Source organism: Bidens hawaiensis, unplaced genomic scaffold, assembly GCF_021521415.1.
Source record: "Bidens hawaiensis isolate Kalapana, Puna unplaced genomic scaffold, B.hawaiensis_p1.1 tig00041199_1, whole genome shotgun sequence".
NCBI lineage: Eukaryota > Viridiplantae > Streptophyta > Magnoliopsida > Asterales > Asteraceae > Bidens > Bidens hawaiensis.
The window spans coordinates 88,514-99,607 of record NW_027505705.1 but is presented as its reverse complement, the minus strand read 5'-3'; positions in this window follow the sequence as shown (position 1 = coordinate 99,607).

Below are 11,094 nucleotides of genomic sequence, written 5' to 3'. Positions count from 1 at the left end.
ACACAAATATGTGAAGAAAATTTTGAAGATCGAAGACATAAAGTTACAAATTGAAGATAAGACCTTGAAGATCTACAAAGTGAACAACATGTTAAAATTTGAAGACTTGAAGATCAATATCTACAATGAGCAACAAGTTAAAGTTTGAAAATTTGAATATCAAGGTCTACAAACAATGCCTTTAAAGACTTCAAGATGAATACTTGACTAATTGGTGATAAGTAATGATCAATGTGTGTGACATTGTTAACATAGTCATGTCATTATCAAAAAGGGAAAGATTATTGGGAAAACAATGATTTAAACTTTAATCAACTTTGATGTCTTGATAATGACTTAATTAGCATGCGACATAACAGAGTATTAGTACATCAATTCAACATACTCAAGATCAAAGTTAGAGAAATCAACAAGTCCAAAATCTACAAAGTGTTAAATGAAAATCTTTATGTCAACATTACAATGAAGACATCACAAGACTAATATACTGAAGATTAACACCTTAGTTAAGTTAGGTTTTTAGTTTTATCAACTCAGGAAAAGTTTATAAAGATGAATTTAAATAAAATTGTTTAAATATATAGTATTTGAATTCCAAATGTTATTTGAAAGATATATTCTACTTTAAGAATGTCTTACAATCAAACCATGCATTGGACAACTAACCTTCATCAAATGGGAAAGTCAAACTTTGGGATTAAGATTATAAAATATGTTTAACCAAATTGGTGAAATACTTGAGGTGTGTTGCATGGTGAGTGAGAACTGAAAGGGATGGCTTTTCACATGTGTTGGTCAACCAAAAGAAGTTAATAATCAAGACAAAGACCACACCTACTGAGACACCCCACATATTCAGGTTAACTATTTTAACACAAACTTCGTTATCCTACATGTCATGCATAACATTTACACGGGTCAGTAACGAGTCACAACACAAGTTCGTCTTTACGCGTTGGTGATAATTTCAAACAGAAATACAATTATAATTGTTATGTGTAGTATGATTATATGTGTCATGTGATTATGTGTTGCATACCTTGCTATATTACAATTAGGTATTATAATATTAGTTTAAAAAAATTTAAAACCCGTCGCGCTACGTAACGGGTCGGGGGTTGGCCGTCGCAATGCGCAACAGGCACCTACGTCGGGGTTTTTGTTTAAATCCAATTTTAAAACCCTAGACACCCAAAACTATTCTCAGGTTTGGGGGAAAACCCTTAGGTGCTTTAGGCGGTTTTGGTGATCTAGAGGGTGCTTGGAGGTGCCTTTGATCATTCCTTGCTCCTGTTAGTCATCAAATGTAAGTGTAATCATTTAATCCTTGTTTCGTGATTATGTTCTTGAAGAGAAACCCTACATGCTTCAAGTTTTCTGTAAGTATTGTTTAGGAATCATGAGTATGATGTTGTATATTCATTATATAATGAAATAGAATGTTAGGGTGTGTCGTATACATGCTATTGTGTGAGTTTGATGTTTAAAAGTTTTTGACAGATTCATACTCGCCAATCGTTTTGGCTGTAACTTGATGATATGTGCATGTTTTGAATTGATACTTGATGCTAGATGATACTAATCTAAGTCTGTATAACTAGAGTTTGTAATTTTTGGATGCATGCTTGATAGGATTTCTGATTTTACAAGTTAACATATCAAGGTTATTTCGAAAAATTGTAACATGGTCTCGATTCCCGACAACATATATTGAAATTGACAAAGCCAAATTGGTTGGTTCTACTTCTGGAACTCAATATTATGAGCCTAGAAGACAACCCAATTAGTCTTGCATGATTTGGATAAATGATGTGAAATAATCATGAAAATACTTTTTGTTGCGCAATCTGTTGAACGAAGCATACCTATATGTAGTGTTGGAATTACTGTGATTATTGTGAATATGAGAAAACTATAATAAGATTTCTAAGAAACCTAATCCAAAGTTGCTTATGTGGAAAAATTTTAAAATTTATTTGTAAGTTTTACTCAGTTAATAAAATTCGTACTATTGGCATTAATTTCAATCACCAATGAGTTGTCAGGTCAAGTTTGTGTTTGTGTGTGAATCTATACATGAGTCTTAGGGTCATGTATTGTTGAACACATTCTCATAGTTTAGCATTTGAACTAGGTTACAGTTAAGCGGACATACTTTTTTCTTGTTTAGCTTTTTGTGGAGTCTTGTTCATGCATCCTAAGGTGAGTTCATACTTTTCATATCCTGTTTCTAGGAAGAAAACACTGACAACTTTTCAACTACTTGTTTTTGGGAATGAAAACATAACATTTCTTATGCTTATTTTCGGGAAGAAACACAAGTGTTGTTTAGTTTTAGTAATTTCTATTGGATATATCACTTGTGTACTAGAAATGCAATATCACTAAAGTCCTTACATTTGTGAACCGTTAGAGATAGGGTATTCTGCATGTAATATTGAATAGTACTATTGGGTTTGACTAACCCCACCCGGGCTAGCCACTCTAGCACGACGGAAGGTCGTAGAAATGGGTGCATTCTTGACCTATCATTTCAGACTAGTGTTTGAGATAGACTTGGTTTAAATGCAAACTATATGTTCAACAGTCGACATCGGTTCAACTTTCTGGTAACATGTAAGAAAGGCTAGTTACCTAGATATGATAGAAATGTTCTAATTAACTAACACACATTGCTTTTCCATTTATTAATTACTTTTGAACTAACCAACCACGTGTTGACACTTGAGTATTTACTACTTGTCTGGTTGCTAGGTTCTTTTGAATAATGTCGCTTGCATGTGCTTTGGAATTTTGTTTAGATTGTTATAGACAATTAAATCTGGCATAAGGTCTGAGATGGGTTGTGCATTGTTTTAGCACTTGGTTTTACAAATTACTTTTAATTGTTTTTCAATACGCTTCCGCAACTTAAACTATTTTGGATTATTTTATTCTCTCATATCTGGATGAGAGTCATTTAATGTTCTTTATATAAACCACATGGTTGTTTGGTATAATGAATGATCTAACCCTGCTATGGCATGCGCCTCGTGGAAATATCTCATTAGTTATGTATTTGAGGGTGTGACACATATGTTCACATTGTCAAAACCATTGTAGTGGACTGGGCATCCACAATCACTTGGAGCGACCGTGGGATCGACCGTCATGTGCCCAGTCACTTAGTCTTGTATCTCACATGCTTGGTTATAAATATAAGACTTATTCAAACTAAGTCGTCACTCTTTTGCTCTACAACATATACACATACACTTAAAGCTTACTATTTCGTTATTCAAGTATAATCAAACTTCAGTTATCAAAGAGAAGAGATTATCAAGTAGAGAAAAAAGAAAGAGCTTTTCAAAGTTACTAACCTACTATCTTAAATTGTATTTTGAGAGGTCAACACTAGAGTTTGTTATAGTGACAAGTTAAAATTCATTATTTTGTTGATTATTTGATAAGGGAACACACTATCTTGATATAGTATTGTTTTGTAATGTGTCGAGAATTCTATATTGATATAAAGTTATTTAGTTATCAGGTGAAAACTCGATATCTTGATATAGTGCTATTAAGAAGAAATTATAAAGCTAAGTACTTGGTGTAATTGGTGAATAGGCAATCCCTACCATCTATGGAGACGAATGGCGAAGAAAAATCTCGATCGGTGGATCGGGGAGAGGACATAGGGTGAATTAGTTAACATTCACTTGAGCCTCTATAAATCCGGTTGTGTCATCTCTAACCCTTAAATTATTTACTTATTTGTGTTTATTTTATAAGTTATGAAAGGAGTTTAACAAATTAGTCATTAGTGTTTATGCATGATTTGTTGTCCGCAACTGATCGAAGAGGCGGCTAGGGGTAGTTTAATCAATAGGTTATAATGTAATATGGCCCATTCGCTATGGATTGTATAGTGAATGGGGTTGTTAGGCTTAAACTTAATGGTTTGTACTTAGTTGGGGTTAGTATTGGGTTTTGTATGTAAACCGAGATCCTTATGGATCTCGGTGGGCTTTGGGTTATTGTTGGGCTAGTGTGTTGGGTACTCTATATATAGATCTTATTGTATAGGGTTAGGTTGGTTTTTTCATTTTGTGTTTTCTTGGTCGTCCAATATTGTTTTCATATTGGACGAGTATTGTAAGCAAGTGCTTAAGCACCAGACGTTATTAAGAACGTGTGTTTTGAAGCATTTCTTTGTGTTCTTCGTGTTATTATTAATCGTTCTTGAATCATCTTGTGTTGGATTTCCACTCCAACATCAAGATTAGTTGATATCATATTGAAAGATCCTCCACGGTACTTACAATTGATATCAAAGCCTTAGACCTATTCAGGCTCGTTATTGTGATATCAAGGATTCAAGATCTTGGTACCTTGGTGAATCAGTTTTTTTTCACGGAAAATTGTTGATCGGAGAAGAAGAGGGTGTATTTTTTATGAAATATTGGATTTGCCTTGGAAACAAATCAAATCCTATTTTTGTCGGAAGTTAGTTACAGTTTAAAAAATTCGTTCTCGGCAGATACTCACTGTTCTTGGCCAACTTAACCTTCAAAGCAGCGTTCTCGGCTTCAAATCAGGGTTCTCGGCCAACTTAACCTTCAAAGCAGCGTTCTCGGCTTCAAATCAGGGTTCACGGCCAATATTTGTAGTTCTCGGCCAACTATTTAAGTTCTCGGTCAACTATTTCAGTTCTCGGTCAACTGCTTGGTTCTCGGTCAACTGAACAGTGAACAGATGTGATCAATTTGATTTGGGCTTTGTGTATTGGACTTTAGAGTTTCTCATGAATAAAATTACCTTTGGACTAATTGAACTAAAATGGAACAATTAACTAACGGAAATGTGTCATCCAATGCCTCACTTCATCAAAAACTGGACTCCATAATGGAGACCACCACTCGTGTGCCCCGTCTTCTGTCTCATGAGGGGTTTAGCGAATGGAAGTTTCGATTCGAGAAGTTTGTTAAGATGAAGGATTCCAAAATCTGGAGAAGTATTGTTAGGGGACCTCAAAGAATCACTTATCAACGTGAGAACACAACTGAAGTTATTGTGAAGCCTATTGCTTTGTATGATGATGATCTTGCTAAAGTTGAGGAGGATAAAAAGGTACTCTCAACTTTAACTATGGCACTCTCACCTGAGATTACCCCGGGCTTTAAAGAACTGCAGTATGCTAAGGAGTTGTGGGAGGCATTGATCGAGGTGTATGAGGGAAACGAATACATGAAGAGAAGTCGCCAAGACCTACTGCATCAGAAATTCAATATGTTTGATCATGTTCTGGGAAAGTCGTTGGAGACTCAGCTTAAAGGTTCATAGCTCTGGTGTCTGAGATGAGATCTGCAAGCATCTATCTAGCAACTTTTGAAATAAACAACAAGTTGGTGAATTCATTGCCTAAAAGCTGGGATATGAATGTTGCAGTTATCAAGAAAACTAAAGATCTCAACAGAATGTCTATTTCTAAGATGATGGCTACTATTAAGGCATGTGACATGGATGACAAGCAACGTGCAATAAATCTTGCAAACTCTTACACTGCAGCTGGGTACAATGTTGCTTCCAACAATGCCCTCATCTCACAAGACAGTTTCTTAATGTTCAAGACCACTCAGCAACTTCCACCTCAAGGAAATTTCCAAATGTTTAAATCCACTCAGGGCCAATCATCTTTCATTCTATCTCAACTAGCTCCAGTGTTCTTCACTAAGTCTGCTCAATCAACTGCTGAAAATGGTAAATCTCTATCATCTGGCGCTGCTCCTGGTCAGAACTCCAGTCAGATTCCTTCCAGCCCAAAATAAAATCAAGAGAACATAGCTCTAATGACGGGGTTCATGAACTGCTACAATGCATTCCTAGCTTGAGATTTGGTTCAACCTGTAGTTGCTGCTGAGCTCAATCAGATCCATCCTGATGATGTTGAATAAATGGATATCTCTTGGCAAATCGCCATGGCAGTATTTCGGGCTAAGAAATTCACCAAGAGGGCGGGAAGAAAGAATTGGAATATGCCAAATAATCAGAAGGTGGGTTTCAACAAGGACACTCTGAGATGCTACAACTTTCACGAGCCAGGTCACTTTGCTCGTGAATGCACTAACCCAGCAAAGGAGGGAAATACGGAAAGAGCACTGGTTCCGGTGGGAAATGTTAGAGGAGAAGTTGGGGGTAGTTCGGGAAATGGTGAGAGGGGTTTAGTTGCTCAACAATTCTCTTGGGTTGATCAGATGGCCACTCTCAACATCAACAATCAGACTGCCAACTTTGCTCATGTTGAGGACACTGAGGAAGAAAATGCTGCTGAAGAGCAAGTCAAGGAACTTCAATTTGCACTCATGGCCTTCACTCCTCCCGGCTCATCTGAGGTAAGTTTTCAATCATGTTCTCAAGATTTCATTGATAAAATAAATTTATATAAGCTCCATAATGATAACTTGATTAGAGATATGAAAAGAGTAAATTCTGAAAACTTTGGACTTAAGAAAAATGAAAAAGTTTCCTAGACAAAATAGAAGCACAGAAAAAAGACATCTCTAAGCTTAAATCTGATTTCAGTATAAAAAGTTGTCACCACCTAGATGCCAAACAGGAAATTGCTAAACTGGAATCCTCCAAGTTAGAAATTCTGAATCTAACTAGTAAATTTGAAATGGCTGAACTAGACTTTAAAAAATTCGATAGCTCCAGTAAAGTAGTTAATTCCATGATTGAAAATCAGTTATGGTGTAAAGAGAATAAGGGTGAGGGTATAGGATATAGTCAGGTACCCCCACCATATAATGACAACTATACAGGTCTTCCTCTTACAAAAGAGCAGGAAGAGAAGGTTAAAGATATGAAGTATGGTAAACAAGCTAATAGTAACAAATCTGTAAAAACAATTGTGTGCGCTTCGAAAGTGAACGACTCTATTGTGTTTGCTTCATGTGCAGAGAAAGTAATCATTGAGGAATGGACTGATGAGGATGATGACTCCAGTGTTTCAATTAATAAAGACTTTAATTCTGATGTTTCTTTAAAATTACCTATTTTAAATTATGTTATTCCGACTGTTTGTGTGGAATCTGGTTTTAAGAACAAGGATGCTTGTGTGGTTGATTCTGTTAAGACTTTGAATTCTAATAATGTTGTTCCTAATAAATTTAAAAATTCAAAAAATTCCAACAAGTATTCACCGCCTAAGTTTGTCAAAGAGGGATGCTCAAATGACAAACAAAGTGGTGAACATCATGCTAAGAGAGCTGGTCCACACAACCGGTCCAGACAAGGAGTTGCCCAAAATAACTTCTATGTTAAACGTCAAACTTGTTTTAATTGTGGCACTCCCGGTCATATTGCCAGAAATTGTCCACATCGTCCATATGTTCCTTATTATGGATTTTATCAGAGGAATATGCCTTATATGTCTTAATCCCTATAGGCACAATCAGGCTAATCCCACTGACGATGATTGGAACAGAAACAAATCTGACAGGTTTAGTCCTCATCAGACCAAACCCAACATGTTTCGTAAAGAGGTTAGAAAAGGTGCTTCGGTTCCTATAACGAACAAGAATTCGAAACCGAATCAAGTGAAAAGGACAAAATTGTCTGTCTCTAACCCTCAAAAACCGGAGATCAAGTCGTCCATTCGTACATATAATGCTAAATCTAACAACGATGACATGAATGGTTGTCTAAATCTCCGGTAAGAGAGACTTTGAATTCTATGTTAGACGATCAAAAGGATATGTCATGGCAACCCGTGACAATTTTAGATGAGTCAGGGTCACCCAGTGTAACTATGGACTGGGTACCAAAGTCTAACTGATCTCGCGCATCGTGTAGGAACAGCTATGGAGGAGTATCATCAGACCTTGGTATGTTGATAGTGGTTGTTCCAGGCACATGACAGGAGACATTTCCTGGCTACATGACATTCAAATCTTTAATGGTGGGTATGTGTCCTTTGCGTGAGGAGAAAAAGGGAAGATTACACAGAAGGGTACTGTAAGTAACGGTGTTCTGAAATTTGAAAATGTTAATTTTGTTCCAGAATTGAAGCACAGTTTGTTGAGCGTGTCACAAATCTGTGATAAAGGTTTTTCAACTCATTTTACTAAGAAAGAGTGCTTGATTTTGAAACATGGTATCATCATACCAGAAGACTGGATTCTTGTTCAACGCTTATGTGATCGATATGAACAAAAATGTTCCTGATGAAATAACCTGCTTGTTTTGAAAAGTGTCTGAACATAATGTCATGCTTTGGCATCGGCGTCTTGGTCATGCTAATATGAAAAACTTGAACCGTTTTGCTAAGAATGATTTGGTACGTGGTTTACCCGTTAAAGATTTTGTTACTATTGATTTTGTTACGAACTTTAAATCATTGAAACTGATATATATTGATAAACTTTCAAAAACAAATACATTGAAATGACAAAACGGGTCAGTTTAACGAATACAAATACAAATACGGATACGAAAAACTAACAAATGTCTCATCTCTCTCACTTTCTCATATTAGATATTAGTATAATACCTCGAATAGTCGTAACGATACCTAATCTGATCAATAGAAGCTTTAGTACACGAATCCAATCTCTACCTGAACAAGGTGAGACTTGGTTCCATCGTGTAAAGTTTTCAATCTCATGATTATCGGTTTATACTAATAAACACACACACGCTCAATTATGATAAATTAGTTGTTTAATTACTAGGAGGCTCATAAACAATAAACCTTTAAGATGATACATTTGAGTTTTTGTACAACTCACATTTATGTGAGACAACTGGTTTTCAAACATGTCATTGAGATTTTTAAACTAACTAAACTCATGACAGAGAGTCTAAATGTTTTCAAAAATATTTTCCAAAAGGTTTTTATTACATTATAGTGATTAAGTATATTTAGACTTACGGGATGGTAACTACTGGTGTTATGAGGTTTTATATACAAGGCTTGCCTTACTTGGTTATTACACGTTAGTTATTGGAAAAGTGTTAGCCAATAAGTAATATGACCACAGTCATAGATATAGTCGAGTGATAAGTACCTTTTGGTAATTTGTAAGCAAACATGTATAAAAACATGTTAATGATGTAATTGTAAAAATGTGTCATTTACAAATGAATGAACTCATCAGTATTCCTGCTAACTAAATATTTTTAAACATGTTTCATGTGACTTCTTAAAGACACAAGAATGATGTTGCAGGCCTTTCAACTTAAATAAGTGATTTGTCACCGGAATAAAGAAATATGTTTTTTTAAATTAGGGCTTATCCTAGTAAAACTTACGTTTGTATACATATAGGTTTTATACTCTGTTTGTGAAATAAAAATCACGGTGTTTTTACAGTCTGGTAATTTTCATAACTACGGTCCTGATGAATAAATCCCCTACCAAATTGTTGGTACATGATGTCAGTAGTTCAATATCTAGTGTCTGTAATCGTGTTAGTTGGTTTTGTTTTTGTGTTTTAGTTAAGTTGTCTCACAAGTTTGCCTGATATAAGCGAACTTGTGGACAAGCGAAGTTATTGACAACTTCGCCTAGTCTGTTAGGCGAAGTTGTCGATAACTATATATGTTTGGCTACGGCTTATGTTTAGCAAGTTTTGAGAACGTGTAATTGTGATTTGCATATCACGTGTTAAAGGAGTTGCAATACAACGTGTCTTTTGAGTATTGTAACGTGTATTTGTGCTTGGTTTTAACGTATATCGCATCGAACACTCGTATCGTCTTACGTAGGGATTCCGCACCTACGTAGTACGAGATACTTCCGTGTAGATCCGGCTGGGAAACTACAATTGGTATCAGAGCTTTTGCTCGTGATTGTGTGGTTCGGGGTTATCACACGAGTGTAGAAATCGATCCGTTCGACTATTCGCGGGACGAGTTTACGTTGAAATACCGAGTTTTTGTGTCCTACTCATCTACCACTATCAAATATAACCCATTACACCTTCGCATACCTCGCAATACGACAAATTAAAACCTGCAAAATCCTTGTGTTCATCAGACGAAGTTGCCATCATTGTTTGTAGGTTTTAGGCGAAGATATAAGTTTAAGCGAAGTTATCATTAACTTCGCTTGTCTCACAAGTTCGTTTGAATTAAGCGAAGTTGTCAAGAAGCGAAGTTAAACACCAAGCGAAGTTAAGGTTTAGCGAAGTTAAGCTTAAGCGAAGTTAAGCATAACTTCGCCTACAGGGCACTGTTCAAAATAATAAAAAATTATTTTATACTTTCCTTGTGTTTTGAGTTGTGTTTCTTTCAACGATGACTTCGGTAAACATCACGGAACTAGTGAAAATGGAAGTTGAAGCCGGTTCAGCAACTAAGGCTCCGAAAATGCTTAAGGGTACCGATTTCGTTGCTTGGAAAGATCGATTTGAACAGTATGTTAAATATGAAGATGCTAAGATGTGGGTGTGCATACAAGATGGATACATTCCACCAACGGCCTTGTTTGAGGGTCGTGATCAAATAAAGATGTACAGTAAGATGGATGAGGAGGAGAGGAAAATGTATGAGGCAGAGAGTAAAGCTCATGCGGCTATCACCATGGCTCTTCCACAAGAGATTCTTCACACCTTCAGGAAATACAAAACCGCTAGAGAGCTATGGGAAGCGCTAGAAAATCTATATGAAGGGAATGTGGGGATACGTGCATCCAAAATTAAGCTACTAAAAACCCAATTCTCGGTGTTCAAATAATTGAAAAATGAATCACTTGATGATATCATCACAAGGTATTATCACATGATGACCGAACTCAGCAATTACTCCATTGTATACAAAGAAGAGGAGATAGTAGAGAAACTTCTTGATGCTCTTCCACCGAAATGGGAAATGTACACGGTTTTGATGAGAGAAGATAAAGAGTTTGCCGATATTGATTTGGAAACAACAGTCAATAAATTACGAACTTTTGAACTAAACATGGTTCGGAAAGAGACACCAACTGATCAGGTTTAGGATCCGGGAATGTACGCTGCAAAAGTTAGTTCAAGTTCAAGTTCAAGGTCAGAATCATCTGCTTACTACTCAAAGGGAGACTCAAGCTCAAACTCAACTCATGATGGTCATGTGACT